The sequence below is a fragment of the Papaver somniferum genome, unplaced genomic scaffold, assembly GCF_003573695.1.
Source record: "Papaver somniferum cultivar HN1 unplaced genomic scaffold, ASM357369v1 unplaced-scaffold_19, whole genome shotgun sequence".
Taxonomy (NCBI): Eukaryota; Viridiplantae; Streptophyta; class Magnoliopsida; order Ranunculales; family Papaveraceae; genus Papaver; species Papaver somniferum.
In genome coordinates, this window is record NW_020628818.1 from 15090068 (window position 1) to 15098265 (window position 8198).

Below are 8198 nucleotides of genomic sequence, written 5' to 3' on the forward strand. Positions count from 1 at the left end.
TCCCTAGAAGGTTTGGAGTCTTCCTCTAAATGAATCTGATGCATACACACAGTAGGACTTATACCCTTAATGTCTGTTATAGTCCACCTTAAAGCTTCCTTATTGTCTTGAAGTACATTTACTAGCCTACTTTCCTGATCACTATCCAAATTGGAAGCTACAATCACAGGTAAAGTCACAGATGGGCCTAAAAACACATACTTTAGAGTATCGGGTAGCGGTTTAAGGTCCAACTTTGGGGGTTCTTCTAAAGAAGGAATTAGGGTAGTCTCAGAAGCTGGTAACGCTTCGAACCTAGCTTTCCATCTATCAGTGTCTAACACAGGTGTAGAATCTAAACCAAAATGGGAACTTTCTAATGGGTCTTCAGACAAGATGTTTGGTAATGACTCCTGAACTAAGGCTTCTATCATGTTCACCTCCTCAACACATGTGTCATCTAGCTCATGAGGTTGCTTACTGACATTAAAAATGTTCATCTCCATAGTCATATTTCCAAAAGATAAACTCATCACACTATTTCGACAGTTAATGATCGCATTAGACGTAGCTAAAAATGGGCGACCTAAAATCACAGGTATCTTGTTCTCTGGGTCAGGGACAGGTTGGGTATCTAGGACCAAGAAATCCACTGGATAAATAAACTTGTCAACCTCAATAAGAACATCCTCGATAACACCTCGAGGGATTTTAACAGACCTATCAGCTAACTGCAGTGTCATCTGAGTAGGTATCATTTCACCAAGTCCTAGCTGTAAGTATACATGGAATGGCAGTAAGTTCACACTGGCTCCTAAGTCAAGTAAAGATTTTTCTACCCGGAAGTTACCTATTGTGCAAGCAATGGTAGGAGAACCTGGGTCTTTGTACTTTGGAGTTGTGGTGTTCTGAATGATTGAACCTACGTGACTAGCTAAAAAGGCTTTCTTATGGACGCTAAGTTTTTGATTTCGCGTACACATATCCTTAAGGAACTTGGCATAAGCAGGAATTTGCCTAATTGCATCTAATAAGGGAAGGTTTATGGTAACTTGCTTAAAAACCTCCACTATGTCATTAAAGTTCGACTCCTTCTTTGTTGGTACTAATAGCTGAGGAAATGGGGCTCTAGGCCTAAAATCAGACCTTTCAGGAACCGAATTCACATCATCAGAAACTTTATCAGTCTCTTCAGCTACTGGTCCTGAGAGGTGAGATCCTGAGGGGTGGACTACAATATGTTCACTATCGGGCATGGTTACCTTATTGTCTACAAATCTACCACTTCTAAGGGTTCTAACAGCATTCAATTGATTCGATGTTTTTGCACCTAATTCATGAACTCCTTTAGGGTTGGGTTGTATTTGACTAGGAAACTTACCTTTTTCTCTCAAATAATTACTTATCAGACCAACCTGGGTTTTTAACTCGAAAATAGCCTGACTATTTTCTTGTCCTATCCTGTTACTAGCTTGTAGACTCTGTTCTACGGATAACTGGAATTTTGCAGTTTGCTGAGTTAACAAGGCGAGAGATTCCTCTAAACTTAGGATTTTCTTATCTGACGGATTCTGAAACTGAGCTAGTCCTGAAGGATTCTTAGTATATCCAAAACCTGGGGGAGCATTAGAATTACTAAAATGACCTTGACTTTGGCCCTTAGACCACGAAAGGTTCGAATGGTTTCTCCAACCAGGATTATAGGTTTCTGAATATGGGTCAATCTTTTGACGGTTATCAAATCTAGTGTTATTATAAAGAGCATTGGCATGCTCTTCAATATTCTGGCCTTCCCAAAAAGGCTCCACTCTACCACTAGTCTGGCCCACTTCTAAGGCTTCTAACCTTTTTGCTATAGCAGCAATTTTGGCATCTGATTCATAGCCTCCTTCTATCCTATTAACGTTCCCTCTACTTAAAAGAATTCCATCGCCGCATCAACAGTTTGGTATTCAAATCCACCAGTGCATAGAGACTCAACCATGGTCGTTGTGGAATAATCTAAACCCTTATAAAGGATCTGAACTAGCCTAACCTTTTCTAAACCATGATGAGGACACTGGGATAATAAATCATTGAACCTTTCCAAATACCTATATAAAGATTCTCCCTCTTGTTGTGAAAATGTGCATATTTGCGTCCTAATAGACGATGTTTTGTGCCTAGGGAAACACTTATTAAAAAAGGAAGATGTAAGTTGTTCATATGTCTCAATTGACTCGGAGTCCAAACTATACAACCACGACTTGGCCTTATCTTTCAGGGAAAATGGGAATAACCTGAGTTTCAAAGCATCATCATCTAAGCCTCTAATTCTTAGAGTACTACAAATTTCCTCAAAATCCCTAACATGGTAATAAGGGTTTTCATTTTCTTTCCCTAAAAAGATTGGGAGCATCTGTAAGGTCTCAGGTTTCAGTTCATAGGGTTCCTCCGTTTCAGCTAACTTAATACACGAAGGACGGGTAGTCCTAGTTGGATTCAACAAAGCTTTCAAAGTTGCCATTTCTGGCGCTATCGAAGCAACATGGATTCTCTCCTCAGTCAAATAACGTTCAAAAACAGACTCTTAAAAAGGACTTTCTAGATTAAGGTAATCGAGACGCTTCGAACTACTAGCTTTCTCTTTAATAAATCTACCTAGTGCGTCTCTTTTACGTTCATGCATACAATAGAATTTTCTAAATTGGAAGGGTAAGCAAACACAGATCAAGGCCGACTCAACCAAATCAAACCTATTGATTTCTAGCAAACAAAAAGCATGAAGGCTCCACTTAGATTGTTTCTAGACCAGCTTCCAATCCTTCGAACGGGAATTCGTTACAATTTAAGCAAACCCATCTGGAATCAATCTGAGTTAACGTAAGTTGAATAGAGGCGAGGGAAGCTCGGTAGAGCTTTGATACCCAAGGCCTCACCGGTATTACAAGGCGGCGCAGTCACGCATTCAACTTACAAAAACCATCAAGAACTTCAAAGTATGCTTAAAGAGTAACCAATATTTTTCGAATGACTTTCCTGTTAAGCTCGTTACCCTATCGGTCTCGTTCTATTCAAAATTTTAGGCTTAGGTTCGCGTAGGTTACGTGTTCCTAAAGCGGGCAAGAAGAGAACGGTGATGAAATCCGAACCCTTATCTTGTATGGCCAGGCCTTGCCCTTTACTAGAAAAATAAATGTCCGTATTCAGTCCTCAACATATATTCATACGAAGGAGTCCAGTAACTCGCTGACAGGGGATTCGCGAGTGTTTAAAATCTTACCTCCCGTTCCAGACGGGGGATGAATCGGTTGTAGTCGACTTGGGCCACTGACTCCGATGTCTAGTGTACGAACCCAAGGTGCAGAGACAATATCGTAATTGTCCTCCTTCTCTGCAAACAGTTTATATTTAAAGTACCCTTCCGTAGGGTAACAAAAAATAAATAACGTCCCAAAGTCCAAAAGTCCAAAAAAATAATAAAGAAAAATTACAAAAATAATAAACCCTAATACAGTTTTTTTTTTTTAAAATAAAATAAACAAACCCTAAACTAAAATTGTCTAAAATAAAATTGTCTTCTTTTCTGTTCTTTTTGCTTTAATCTTTAGCTCCAAGTCTTTATGAAATCACCAAACTCCTTGGCTCAATTTTTTTTATGATCCAGAACCTGTAGACACAAGATAAATACCCAAAAACATAAAAAAGGACAAAAATAATAAAAATAAAAAATAAAAAATAAAATAAATCTAAAACCCTAAAAACAAGTCCGCGTCGGCGGCGCCAAAAATTGATGTGATTTGTAGATAGTGGTAAAAGTGGTTCGATTCTCAAACTTGTGAAGGATATTAATTAGACTTACATTCTAATATTAAAATAGAAAACTCACTAAAAATTATAGCAAACTCAATCAAAGATGATATCAATGCTAAAAGAAACAGTGAGGCTAAGATTCCACTATTTTCCAAGTTCAAAGTGATTAAACTAATACTTATATTTATGCAATTTTCTTGTTTAATTTGATTCTAAAATATTGCAACAAGTAGATTTTCAAAAGTAATAATTGTAAATACCAAGTATGAAGCATCAAAAGTCTTAAAACTAAGCATACTCCATCAAAATAGATCACTATCACTCAAATAAAAATCATATTCAATAATAGTTCAAGGAAAATAATCATATAATTATTGCAAATAAAAAGATAAAATAGAATATACCAATTTTTGTTGGAAAAATAGCTTCCTCTATCGCCTCAGCAATGGGGTTTAGCTCCTCATATTAATCATGATCTCAAAATATGTGTTTGTTGCTCAAAAGATGATTAAAAGAGTGAAAAGTAATAACACAGACTGTTTGCAACAGTGTATTGGTGTTGCAAAACAGCTGTTACAATGGAACTGTTACAGAAAAACTGTTGCTTTGTCGCTGATTTTAAGACCCTAGAATAAGACTGCCCTGAATAGCTTAATGTTCTTCAGCTATTAATCGATGACACTGTTCTGCGACTGTCTACCGAGCGTCAATGTTCTTCGCGTTCTTCTTCTTCAGCAGCAGCAGCAACAGAGTTTGGGAAAGCTCTGATTTCTTCTTCTCTGGCTCTCCTTAGGTTCCCAAACTCTCGACACCTCTTCTATATGACCCAAGACATCTATTTATATCAAAAATATCGATTAAATATCACCCAAATCTTCTAAAATCTCTTTTCTTCTCTTCACGGCCAAGTTGCGAAAATTTATTGTTTTAGGATTTCTACGCGTTTCTGAGCTTTCTTTTTTATTCTAAACTCTTCCTTAGATAGATACAAATCTTTGGGAAGGTTTACAGCGCTTTAATCTCTCTAGAATTTCCTAAAACAGGTCACACACGTGACTTTCCATATTTTCTTGTTGTGAGAAAAATCTGTCGATTGAGCCCATTCTAATCGATTTAAACACCCATATCATATTCCTAGACCCATAAGGAGTCTATCCTATGAAAATCAGAGGTTTAATCGGCCTTTAACTCCTTCAAATCACGATTGCCAAAACTGCTCTTTAACTGCACTTTTTTCCCGCCAAAATCCTGATTTTTGAATATTGAAGATGGTTACCCCTTATCCAGAGTAGGGGTGCGATTAGCAATTTCCTGGAAATGGGATGCCCTTTAGTAATTAGGTTACCCCTTATCCAAAGTGAGAGTCCGAATAGCAAATGTCCTCCGGGTGCTTTCCGACAACTTTTCGAGCAAACTTTTTCCAAAAATGTTTATTGGCCAAAAATACGTACAAATAAATAAAACACCATAATAAGTACAAAATTGAGCCCTAACAACATATAGAATCGAGACATATCGGACACCAAAATGTGTCTATCATATCCTTTTAACCTCTATTTTGTCCAATCCACGTACTGCTTCATATTTTGTCGATTCTAAGGGACTTACCAGTCCTGGTTGATCCTAACAGGTTTATCCCAATGAATTACGGTACTTGAATCTCACCTAATCTCTTCACAGGTCCAAACAAAGTTTCCCGGAGAAGAATAAACCCGAGACTCATATTTTCTTCAAATCCAGCATTTCATCCAAACTTCAACGATTCAGACACCTATACCAACCATGTAAGGTACATTCGAACAATCTCATTTAGTTTCAGCAATTGAATCTCAGTGGAACACATCCAGTTCTTCAACCCTAATTCCGGCAAGTGACTGCAACATTTTTTCCCGATAAACCGGTCAATTGTAGGCGAATCAAAAACCAATATCATCCATGTTTAGCTTAAATTAATAACCCCAATCGATTTCAGGTCTTTAATCTCATTAAAACTGGTCCAAGTCACGAATCCTAATTCTACCGAGTGAACCTTGATTTTTCCCGCCAATAAACAAAATCAAAAGGTTGAAGATGACCTCCCCTTATCCAATCCGGGAGTGCGAATAGAAATTAGGATGCCCCTAAGTAATTGGGTACCCCTTATCCAAAACTGAGAGTCAGAATAACATGTGTCCTCCGGGGTAAAAAACAACTTTTCGAGCAACTTTCTCCATAAGAGATTATTTCATAAAAACACTTACAAACAAGTTTATTAGTGATAAAATGAGTCCCATCTAATGCATTTATGAGTAAAAATGCTTCGCATTTTCGTGGTCATCAAAAACCAGGTCACTTGCAAAGGAATTGCAGATTTCTTAAACGAGATAAAACCAGATCTTATTCTGTTAAGATGACAAGATCTGATGTTCCAAACTGGAGAAAAACTGAGTCTCATAATATCAGTTTTTTCAGTATCCCCCCCCAAGAAGTTCCATAATTATATTGGGGAGAAAAAGAAATACGTTGCTCCAAAAGCTTCTCAGAAATGGGTACCAAAGAAGACCAATAAAGCAACGAGTACTATTAAGAAGGATCTCCCAGACAAGAGTTCGACAAGGTATAACATCTTAAAAAGGTATGGAACAGTTACTGAAAGTTTCAAGGAAGTTGTTAAATTCCTAGATTCCATGTTTGATTTTATTTCGAATACCTGTCGTGAGAAAGATTTTGCTCACCTCAACACAACCTGAGTGTGTTGAAAGTGCATCCTCACCATGAAGCCCTATTAAATGCGGTGAAGATTGCAAAAGATTTGGCGCGCACATATTGTGTTGGGTAATTTCTGGATATGTGGAACAATTTATTTTTTCGAGATGAGTCTAACTCTCTTACATATTTCTCAAAATATGTGTTGGTAAGCTTTCGCTTCAACCAAGTTGATCTTTACCTAGTGACGAAAGTCATGATATGTTATAATCACTTTGAAAATTGCTTTGACGAGAAATGGTGTAACAACTGTATAACGTCCTCTAAGAATGTTTCAATGATTGAAATGAGAGTTTAGATTACATAACCAATGGTGGACATAAGCATTGTTGTGGAAACACATTTATGTATAAGTCCTATTCCTTGAACCAAAGTTTGCGAACTTTGTTGATCAAGAGAACCGGAAGAATGGCGTGAGCCAAGTCCGTGAACTGCCAAAGTTCTCAAACCTGAGAATTTCTGCTGGAGTTGACAAACTACTTGCGTGAAACTAAGTCCGCGAACCGGTGAAGTTCTCATACCTGAGAATTTCTGCTGGAGTTTGTAAACTATTCCCGGTAACTTAAGTCCGCGAACCTAGTCTGTGAACTTGAGTGAGGTTATATCTAAAGATGATTGTTTTGAACTTATTTATAAATACTAAGGAATGCAGTTTGCAAACCGTGGCTATAAAGTTCATGAACCGATTCAGTCAAATCATCTTTGCTTCAATTGTGTCTTGTGTAGTTACATAAGATTTCCTTGCAATTGAAAAACTCTCTAACTAGTTCATGTGAAGTCATTTGAACTAGTTATGGTTAAGATGAATATGGTTAGATACCACATGTATAAGTCTTAATTACCTAACTTGATTTGTGATTGGACTTCTTAAATATAACAGGTTAGAAGCAATTATCAAAGCCATGGATGTTGGTTTTTATTGTCAAAGAATTTTTTTTCATATTCTTATGGTAACCATTCTTGGTGTAAATCCTTATGAAAATATTATTCTTCCTTCTAAGCATATCAATTATTGTTCTTACAAGTTTGTATCTTAGAAAATATGATCACAATATTTGATCTTCATGGTTACATATTGTGTATTATTACCATGAGATTGTTCTAATGTTCAGTAACTTGATCTCATGAGAGACTTTCAATGATTGGTTCTTAGTTCGTATCTCCTTGTGGGTTTTCTAAAATCCAATATATAAATCCTTATCTCTGGAGTAAGGTCACTCTTGTTGTTCTTTCGGGAATGACATCTAATAGGTGAGAGTTCTTTTGAACTTGTTCTTAATGGTCATATCTTGAGGGCTGTGCGGTTGTGGAATTTTAGAGGGGTTATCTTGTATATTTAAACTCCTTGATGAATGCATTTAGCTTCGGATTTATGATTGCATCTAGATTAGTTGGTATGTATTTTTCCTTTTGTCATGAAATGTCTATTTCGGAAATTTCACTATGATCCGTTCTTGTACCTTTTCCAATTTTATTGACAAAAAGGTGGATAATTAATATGTAGTTCACACTACAAATACATATGGTTTTCGGATCATTATGTAAGGGGGAGTGGTTTCCATGTGAGATGGATTATTGACTAAGGGGGAGTGATACATATCATCGTAGTATTATTGTCAAAGTTGTGATACAATGAAACTTTGATACTGTGTAATAATATTATGATGGATCTTCAACGAGTA

General features: G+C 36.8%; 1 pseudogene; it reads left to right on the top strand.

Annotated features, from left to right (window-relative positions):
• Positions 1-2021: 2021 nt before the first annotated feature.
• On the top strand, positions 2022-2121 carry LOC113339123 (annotated as a pseudogene).
• Positions 2122-8198: the final 6077 nt, after the last annotated feature.